Here is a 10,645-nt window from a genome sequence, read left to right on the forward strand (position 1 = left end):
TATCCAAATCAAACCCAAGATCAAAGTAGACTGGGGGAAGCGGGAGAATTGGGGTGAGGAGGGGTGATGCCCTGACGTCACGTTGCCACGAATTCTTTGATGGAGATAGGAAATTACCTGCTTGTAGCTTATCACCAGAACTTCTTCAGAAATTCACAACTATCCCTTTAAGATACGTTCATAAGCGCCAGACTCAATTTCATAAATAATAAATTATGTTTTAGTTTGACAAGGACATAATTATTTATAAAGTTAACCATTGGAAACAAACGATATTAATTTTTTATGGTTTTATTTTTCATTGATTTGTGTGAAATCTAATTTTAGGGGAGCTCAGACTCTCAGGTCGCAGCAAGAGCGCCACACCATTCTGATTTCCACTTCCAGCTCATGACAGGGTGGGGGGATATTTTCCAGTCTTGTGGCTTTACCCCTCGTTGCGCGCGTTCAGTAGCCTCACCCTCTCTTTCCATGAAAGCAGGAGTCCGAGCTGGCAGTGGCAGGGGAGCGTGTGTGGCCGCCAAACACGTAGCTCAATTGGCTACGAGGAAGCTGCGTGCGCCGCAAAACGTTGCCTGAAACCGCCGCCGCGCGACGCAAGTCCGGAGTTTTTTCGCCTTGTTTTTTCTCCACATTTGCTCACACGGCAGTCGGAAAGCGCGTCGTGACTTCCTGTGTGTCGAATGGATTTTCTGTGTCATCCGGTGATCGCGGTCGGGAGAGAGACGAGCCACCTGGCCGGTCTGACGGCCAAGCTGACCGCATCCTCTTTGTCTGCAGGGGAAGAGCTGAGACATCCCGGAGAGAGTAAACATCAGGAGTACGAAAGCTAGCGGGGATGCGATATATCAGACAGCCCGGAAATGCACCTTCATTAAAATTATTACCTGAGAATGACAAAAAAAAAAAAAAAAAAAAGGGGAAATGGGTGACAGTCAATAACGGATTATTACATAGCCCTTACATCCTTGAAGACTAATTTTATAATTGTCCAGCTTCAAATTCTGTTGTAAAGTTGTAAAGCAGGTTTAACGAGAGTCAAGTGAGATCTCGGTATTGTAATACCGCTGTGACATAATGACTTCATTAATAATTATTTAGACAACTTGGATTTTGTAGCCAGTGGTGTTTCTCTTTTATATGGCCCAGTGCCCTGGAAGTGACTGGAGTACCTTTTTCTTAAGAAAAATTGTGATGCACTCAAAGTTAAAATAGGGAAACATACAAAACATAGCATCAAAGGATGATGTAGGTGGTGTATATGATTTAGATTCCTATTGGCTGCTAAAATACTGAAAATTGTCATTGGGGTGCAAATAAAGGATTTTCTATTTGATTGTTCTTCTCTATTTGTTGCTAAATATGAGAGCTAATTGCAGTTTTCTGAGAAATCTGAAATGTATTTTACAATCTGTGATGTGAAATTTGCCAAAAAATATTTTTTTATACACTAAGCAGAGATTCTTGAAAACATTCTGTTTTTTAAACAAAGAGCATTCTAATGTATTTTTTGGCATCAATACTCCTGTTTGTATGCATGACTAGGATGTATGACTTTCTAAGAGGTGATGATGATGTGCACACTTTTGATATAAATGTCTAAATTGCTGTTGAGTAAAAAAAAGAGGTATTTAATCATATCAAAGTGCATAGTTTCACTAGTTGCACTACATTAGAATTTTCCTCTTTTTGTCTAAATTCTTTGCTTTCAGTGAAATAAGCGAAAGTTTATGCCTTTAATTAATTTTGTTGAAAATTTTATTACATTATCTATAACAACAACTATGTTGGTAATGAAAAAAAAAATGAAAAAAAAAAAGAAATTCCAATGGCCTAAATAGTTGCACCATCTAATTTGACATTATCTTCCCTACTGGCTATCTTCATACAGAAATGATGCCCTCTTCTGGACAGTCTGCTGCAGGAGTAGCAATGTTTAATCTGCCTCCTGAACGCTGACAGATTGATAGACACTAAGGAAGTGTAGAAGAGCTGATAAGCACTGACATAAGTTTTACAGCTATGGGTCTGTTAATAAAGGGCTGGACTGCTGTCGCTCATACCGTATCATGCTTTCAGAGGTGAAGGGGGGAGGCGGGTAGGAAGTGGGCAAACTGAGAACTGAGGCATGACCAAGCAGGAAAGCAGAGATACAGAGCGAGTGATTGATAATAAGAATGGCGGCTTTTAAAGGAGGAAAAGGTTTCATGTAACCGAATCAGTGGCTGAGAGGAGTTCCTCTGCCTGGGCAAGGGGTAAATTGAAAAATAACACTTGGGTTCATTAGCAGTGTCACCAAGCTTCTGTTTCTGCTGACTCAGAGTGTATGCAATGGCCAAAGTGTGCTCAAGTGGGCAAGGTTAAAGAGGATGCAGCGCATGTGAACACATCCCGGTTTGTGCTGACTCCATACTCGCTGGTATCTAAACACATGCACCTTAATGAAGCCTCTCTACAGAGCGTACAATAAGCAGCCTCCCCTGCAACAATCTGCGCATTGACACAGCTTTGTAAACACTATTATGTTCACAGGAAACCAGGGTGATTCCCATATGTAGTGAGGTGGTGGGGTGACAGCAAGCACGCACTAATCCTCCAGCAAACACTCCCCCGAGCAACCACTTTGTCAAGAAGAAGACATGGGGAGTAATCACTGCAGCTGTTGCTTTAGTGTTTAACTTAGTCAATGTTTGGCCTTTTTTCCATCATGGGCAATCATGCTACGTGCTCTGATTTCATGCAACTCCACGAGTGGTTTTCCACACAAAGGCAGGACGCGGTCACAGGGCTTGGTGCTAAGAAGGTTGGAGGTGTGCAGCTTACTCCCTGCGGCTCTTTGCATAATGGACAAGGTACAGCGCATTGCAAAAGTATTCACACCCCACTTCACATTTTTTTACAACCTCAAACTTTGTTCTATTAGGATTTCACGTACATGTAGCAGTAAAAAAAAAAAGCAGTGCACATTTATAAAGTGAAAGGAAAAGTGCATATGGGTTTCTAAGGTTTTAAGAGCAGCAGGTTCTCTACTCCACCCCTCCAAAAACTAATTTACCTCAGAAATCACCCCGCTAGTTTTTAGGTTCCACTTTTGTGTGACTTAATCTCGATACAATGCCAATGTTTTGTAAAGGCCACAGGTCTATTGTTCAACCGGTCACCCAAAAAGTGAAGGATGTGGCATAACTGCAAACATGCCAACATATGACTGTCAATCTAAGCAGACAGGCTAGGAAAAATGCACCGAAGGTACAGAGATTTGTAGCTCAGATAAGACAATCTGTCACCCTGATTAACCCTAATTCAGCAAGGAGAAAAAAATAGGACGTCCTCTTTGCTCCAAGTTATGCTGGAGATTTAGGAAAGATGTGGAAGAAAGTGCTTTGGTCAAGTGGGGCTAAAACAGATTATTTTTGGCCCTCATGCAATGCGGTTAAAAACAAACACCACATATCCCCTGAGACACTCAGCCCCATTGTAAAACATAGTGAACATCATGCTGTGGGAAAACATTTCTTCTGCAGGAACAAGAAAGCTACACAGATGTTGGCTAAATAGTAAGTAATCCTAATAGAAAACCAGTCATATGTTTAAAAAGACTGTTGTGGAGGTTCACTTTCATGGATGAATATATTGTCAGTCCTATGATAAAATGGTTTAGCTTAAAACATATTGATCCATTCAAAGACTTGACCTAAATAAAAGACAAAATTTGTGGCAGAGTTTGGAAAACTGTTGTTCCCTCATGGTTTTCATTCAATCTCTACATGCTACAAAGAATGGGCAGCAATGCCTGTCTCTAGATTTGCAACAATATCTTGTTCTGAGAAGGATGGATATACATGAACACCACATTTTTCAGATTTGTATTTCAAAAAATATTGAAGACTAACATACCATTTTCCTTTTTACTTCAGAATTATTCACTTCTTCTCCATCTTAGACCAAGACTACTGACGTTTTTCAATAAATTGTGTTTTTTAAACTGTTTTTAAACAATTAGCATATGCTTTCCTACTTGGGTCTATGATTGACAGTGACTGAATATCACATTGCTTAAACTATGTGTAATTTTCCAGAAACATTCTGTTACCAGAAGCCTAACGGCTGACTGGCACTGTCTTTTATCACCTGGTGCAAATAAGCACATTCTTCTCCTGTGTTCCCTCTCCTCCTTTCCGCTTCTCACACTCCCTTCTGCCAGAATACACTCTTTTCCTTTAACGTTCAAGAGAGCTAAAGCTGCCTGTAAGTGTTAGGAAGGGAGTGATTAGCTCTGCAGGGTACTTCTATGTGGGTTAACATCTCAGATTCTCTTGCTTACTGTAAATTACCCAGAAAAGACCTGTGGAAGTATGCTTTTATCAGTAACACTTTGATGGTTGTACACTTCAGCACATTTCTGCCATGATTAAATTGAGGTACTGTTTAGCAAGGATAAATAATGGCGCATATTACTATGCTTTTGTATAACTAGTCATTGCTAAAGCAGTAAAGGTCAAGCATAGTGCAATATAATGTAACGCACTAAAATTAATCCACCTTGGAGCTCCACGAGCCACTGCTGCTCCGTGTCAAAGGGGCCATGTAATGTTGACTGGGCAGCTGATTTAGACACATCCTGGACATTTCCTTTTTAGACAGAACCTCAACCTGTTATTAGTATTAAGTAATAATACTAATAACTTAATACAACTTCCCCAACTTCCAAGATGGTCCTCTGGAAGTTGGGGACCATCTTGACATATCCCTTAAGGAGTTTAGGAGTGTTACTGGACATAGGGACATCTGTGTTACTTCTGCAATCCAATGTTGGATAAGTTGAGTATGATAAAGATGTGAGTCACCACCGAGTTCAGTATGTTTTAAACCCGAGAAGCCGGTGAACAAATGGATTTCAAGAGTTACCACCACTGCATCTCCATTAATGCTCAGCCTGACTCCTTTAATTTTGCAGTTCTTTTTAAGACAACTGGTAAAATAGTTAAAAGTTGTGGTCAAAAATTTTCCGCAGCAAATTATATGATGCGCGTCTAGACAAAATGAGTCATACATGAGTAATTCCTTCCCAGGTTGACTCGCCCCGATGCAGGCAATGTCGCATTTGTTGAGTGGATTTTGGATTGTATGAAATCCCTGATATGAAAAAATAAAATACCACTATCTCAAAGCATTAAATGTAAATGTCATCGGTGGGCAAACTGCTTTTACTTAAAACGGAAAGGGAAATTAAGTAATATGTCATAATTAATATTAGGATTATAATAATATTAATGAGATTTATTTGTTGGTATTTTTAGTCAAAGCTTTATTCAAAAATAAGTAAATAAACACAAAGTCTCCTTGTGTTTATTGGTATTCTCTCACTTTGTAGAGTCTTAAATGCTGTTGATTAGTCAGGCTATCTGCTCTCATACTGTTTACAGTGAGGTGATGGATAACAATATTGCTTCTAGCTTTAACACTGTAGATTCAAAACATCTCCAATAAGATGTGATTAGTGATACTCAATATAGTCTCCACACGAAGATATTTGCTGTTTTTTACATCCAGAAATATTTCAGAACAGAATGATCTGTCTTTCTTGTAAATCAAGGCAAATGTGTCTTTGCCTTCTTTATATCTCTGCACGATAAAATACTTATAAGACACTCTGCGCTTCCTATGCTAAATTTAAAATCAAAGTATAATGTTTGGTTTCTGAATCAAGGAATGTTCAATGGACTTAGAATCAGAAGAAAAATGCTGTTGCAATTCACATTCTGCACGATTAGTGTCAAAAAGCCTTATTGATCATGGAAAAATGAAATCTAAATTATATATATATATAGACATAAAAAGATCTGTTCCTTTCTAGATATTTCCATTTGATGAGCACCAATGCAAATATTATGCAGTGTTGTAACCTCTTGTTGTGGACTGGGTGATAGGGCAGGAGCTGTGTAAATCACTTTGTATACCACTAGAATTTAAGAAGATAAGGATGATTGAAGTGAGTCTTAACACCACATTAAATCAAAAAATGTCATTTTAGAGAAATCATGAGTGTCGTCCATCAGTCTGAGAAAAATTGCGAAGCTATTTTTACACAATCTGGAGTTCCTCAGTTTGCAGTGGAGATTATTTACAAATATAAAACATTTATGATAGTTTCCCAGGAGACTGGACATCCCAGTAAGTTCAACCTCTTGTTGAACTTACTGGGAGTAGTGGCTGAGTAGTGCTTAGAGAAACTGGAAAACACCCAAGAGCTCCATCTCAGATGCTAGATATCTAAGTTAGTAGATGTATTGACAAAAGCATGAGATTTTGTGCTTGGTTGATTATTTTGTGTCGTGACACTACTTCTTAGGAAATAAATCTAATTTGGAAAATTATCCTTAAGTAGTGCCAAATTCTAAGAAAAATGCATTTAAGCAGTTATTTACATTGTTTTTAACATGAATCTTGTCGGGTTTCTGATATTGGGGGGTTTATAAGGAACTTTTACTGCTCTCATGTACTTGCTTATGACTGAATTAAGAACAACCTCCGAGTCGTTTACGAATCTGTCGCAAAATTTGATTCCTGTCTTGGGACACAACTTTCCCCTTTCTCATTCAGTGCACATGGACAATAAATTATCTATACATAGACAGAGAGCCTCCCTTCGGAGTGAAAGCACAGTCTTACTGCGCACAAAGCCTTCTTTGTGTGCATGCAGAACATCTGGGGACATCTGTCTGACCAGATACCTTCTCCTCCCGCTCCTTCTCCAAAATATCTGGAGTGCAAGCTTACAAACATTGTTCCGCAGCATTTTTAAACGATTTTTAGTTTAAGCCTGATAAGTGGCCAGTAGAGAAGACATCTGACAGCCTCTTGGACTTCATGGAGCACAGATGCATTCAGTCACCCCTAATAGTGACTGTATAAATCACAAGCCAATCAGTGTCACAGTTGTTAACCCTGGCCAGCTGTGTGGAGTGTGCCGCTCAGAGGCCGCGCGCGTTTGCCGGCCCTTCATCGCTCCTCCGCACTCCTCCTCAGTTCTTCCCTCTCGTTATTCTGCGGACATAAACAGAAAGTTTTAGACAGAGAAGGAGCTAAAGTTCAAGTGCTTTAGCAAGCAGGAAAACAACTTTCTTTTTTCATTTGCAGCACATAGTCACTTTTTCTTTCACTCTTTACTTTGTCCATGTTGGTCTTTTTCAGTAAGACCGTTAATTTTTTTTCTTGTGTACTCTGTAGTTCAAAGAGTTCACAAGCCCATGTGGTCAGAAAAGGAGACAAATTCAGAGAAGAGAGTGAGAGAGGGGGAAATCTTGTGTCCTTTAATCTGACCAAAGGCTAGTCTTGTCAGCATTGATCATATTCAGAATTGCTAAAACCGGCTCCAAAGGAGTAACATTAAATGCTGTGTGAGCAAGTCACACAGCATGAATCAGATTAGTTAAACTGAAGTTCAGTTTACCAGGAGACCAAAAAGGAAATCCATTCTGCTTTGAGTGAACGAATCATGCCACATTCCCTGTTCTCTCTCTGACTCTTCAGGTTTTACATGAGAAAATTTTAATCACACATTATGTGTAGGAACTTGGTGCATGTATGCTGAGAGAAGGATGCATTCGATTCTGTTTATTGGATCTTCTGTCCTTTAATCAATCAATCAATCAAACTTTATTTGTATAGCACATTTCAGCATCAAGGCATTTCAAAGTGCTTTACATCAAATCAAACACAAAGATACAATGCAACATAGAATCAACAATAAAAACACAACATAGTCAGATTCCGTCAATAAGTTTGCAATTGATTACGTTTCGAATACAACTCTAAACAAGTGGGTTTTTAGTTGAGATTTAAAGGAAGTCAGTGTTTCAGCTGTTTTACAGTTTTCTGGAAGTTTGTTCCAGATTTTTGGTGCATAGATGCTAAATGCCGCTTCTCCTCGTTTGGTTCTGGTTCTGGGGATGCAGAGCAGACCAGAACCAGAAGACCTCAGAGGTCTGGAAGGTTGATACAACAGCAGCAAATCCACTGATGTACCTTTGGACCAAATTACTTAGGAAAAATGCAATAAGGGTTCACATCTGTACCTGTAGGCTATTGCAATAATGTAAAACCGATTGTTAACAATAAAATAGACCTGATATTTCTAGAGATAGTGACTCATTCAAAATCGTTTATGAATGATAGGTGTTTCTACCTTCTGTACGTTATGGTATAGAAAATTACTAATTACTTTCTATACAGATTTGATCGAAGTTCTTTTCGATTTAAGTTACCATTCAAAGGAAGGTAATTGCAGGCTTGGAGGACATACATTTAAAGATGTGTCTCTGTTTAAACAGAAATTGGGTAAATGTCTCCTGATGAGGCTCTTATAGGATTTAGTGACTGGACAGTAAGACTATCCAAATGCTGGAATCAACAGGACACCATGATTTATGTATAAATGGTGGACATTAATAACTTGGCTCTGAATATATGAACTGTATCGCTCTCAGACACTGAATTTTGCTGTCACTCTTGACAATTACCGGTCAAGAGTAATTGACCAGTAATTGGTAAGCCGTATCATGGTGAACCTCGAGGTGCAATCATCAGCCCCCTTCTGTTTTCAATGTATGTGCCTCTTGCTGGTCCTCTATATCCACACACATAGTTCACATAGATATTTATTTGCAAAAGACACTTAAACATGCTTACAATTAAAGACTCTATGTCTCAGCACCCTTGCTTATTTATTTTCTTTGCATTCTGACAGTTTGGTTTTCACACAGGCCATCTATCCTTTCGTATATTTTCATCTTGACTCCTGTAATGCACTTTATATAAAAAAGAAGTGCCTGCAGTTGGTTCAAAATGCAACAATCACCATTATCAGCACTATAAAGCACAGAGACATTCTCCCACTGCTTGGCTACCAAGATAAGCTCCTTCTTGGACTGTATTGATTTGTAGATCTTTGTTCATTTAAAGCTTCAATGGTCAGGCCTCAAGATACATTACAGATGCACTGACATGGGACTGTTGATAGTCTCCTGTTAACTGTTATTGGGTCATAATTAAAGGAGAAAAAAGACCTACTTTTTCCCATTGCAGCCATAATTTATGAACACTCAGCATAATAAAGTTGAGATATAATACATCTCCAAGTTTGTTCAAATTCAAAATCTGAACTTGGCTCTGACTTTTTCTGTTTAAGCATTTTATAAATCAAAGTGCAACTCATATGCACAGTAACATTAGGAAGTCTACAAAGTCAGAGAGAGAGAGACAACTACATCTAGAACTGCTTTCATGACTTTGCCCCACTCTGCCACAGGACTGAGAATATAAGCTGAACGGCTGTTCAGTTGGTTCAAAATGTCACGCCTTTGACTAATGGTATTTACTGCAGAAGTTTTTAGAGCTTTTATCTTTCGCAGGCCCATCTTCCAGGTGTGTTTGAAAACTCTTGGCTAAAGATGCTCTCCTTGCACACACACACGGCCTAATCTGTGTGTACCTTTCATTGTGAGCTTGTCACAACTATCCCATCCACCCGGCTGATGGCCACACAAGCATTCCCGTAAGCACAAACACAAACACAGACCCGAGCACTTATCACAGTGCGCAGTGTCCGCATGAACGCTGACCTGTGACCTCAGGCTCTGACCTTGGGTTAATTAGTGTCCTGTGCAGGTGAGATAAATGCAAATTGATTTCACACCCAAAGTACACCTGTAATAAGTGCCAATATGTCAGAGCCCATTTGACATTGTATCTGGCACTAAACTTCAGTTAGCACTACCTTAAAAGCTCATATTTAACAATGGAAGCAGCTGTTTGTTGGATTTTCACCCTGTTTTAATCTGACATCACTAGCTCAATTTTGATTAAATCGCTTGTATAGTTGGCATAGAAGTTTGCTATGAATGAATTTTGCTTATTAGTTTTACGTTACCACCCTGCTTACATAGAAGGGAAGCTTTCATCTGATGGATCCTTTACACATAAAAAAAACAAGAACTATTTCACTCAGTTTACATCAGCAGTAAACAAATATACTTTTTAAATTATGGTTTCATTTTGGGAAAAGGTTATCCAAACATTTGTGGCATTATATAAAAAAATAAAATCTTGCCACTTATAAATAGTGAACTAGTTGTGTTCAACCTAAGTTTTTTGGTTCAGTTTCACCAACTTACAAGATTAGTACAAGACCTGTAGAATCAATAAATATAGACTGTGTCCTGGCAATGTCACATCTAGCTTAGCAGAATGTTGTGTTCATTTTCTTCTGAAACAAACCAAAGTTGTTTAATGCTGTACAGCGTTCAGTTCAAGAGACATCCATGTGGTCTTGATTGTGACGCTATCGCTCACATAAACAGATTGATATCAACCATTAACAGCAACTAATCCAAACATTACCGGCAAATAATCAAGATCTTCCTTTCAGAGGAACCCATGCACAGCAGCTGCAGTCTGAAGCTCACATACCAGCTTCCTTACATGAAATACAGTCGAGTCAAGTTTAAGTCTTAAGGGAACAATTCTTAAGTCAAGTCTGAATGAATTGTGTTAATTATTTGCAACTCAAATTGAAATGTCAAACTCGAATTGCCATCAAACGTCTTTCAGTCTGGAGATGGTTATAAAGCCACATCTAAAGCAA

Source organism: Gambusia affinis, linkage group LG22 (genome assembly GCF_019740435.1).
Source record: "Gambusia affinis linkage group LG22, SWU_Gaff_1.0, whole genome shotgun sequence".
NCBI lineage: Eukaryota > Metazoa > Chordata > Actinopteri > Cyprinodontiformes > Poeciliidae > Gambusia > Gambusia affinis.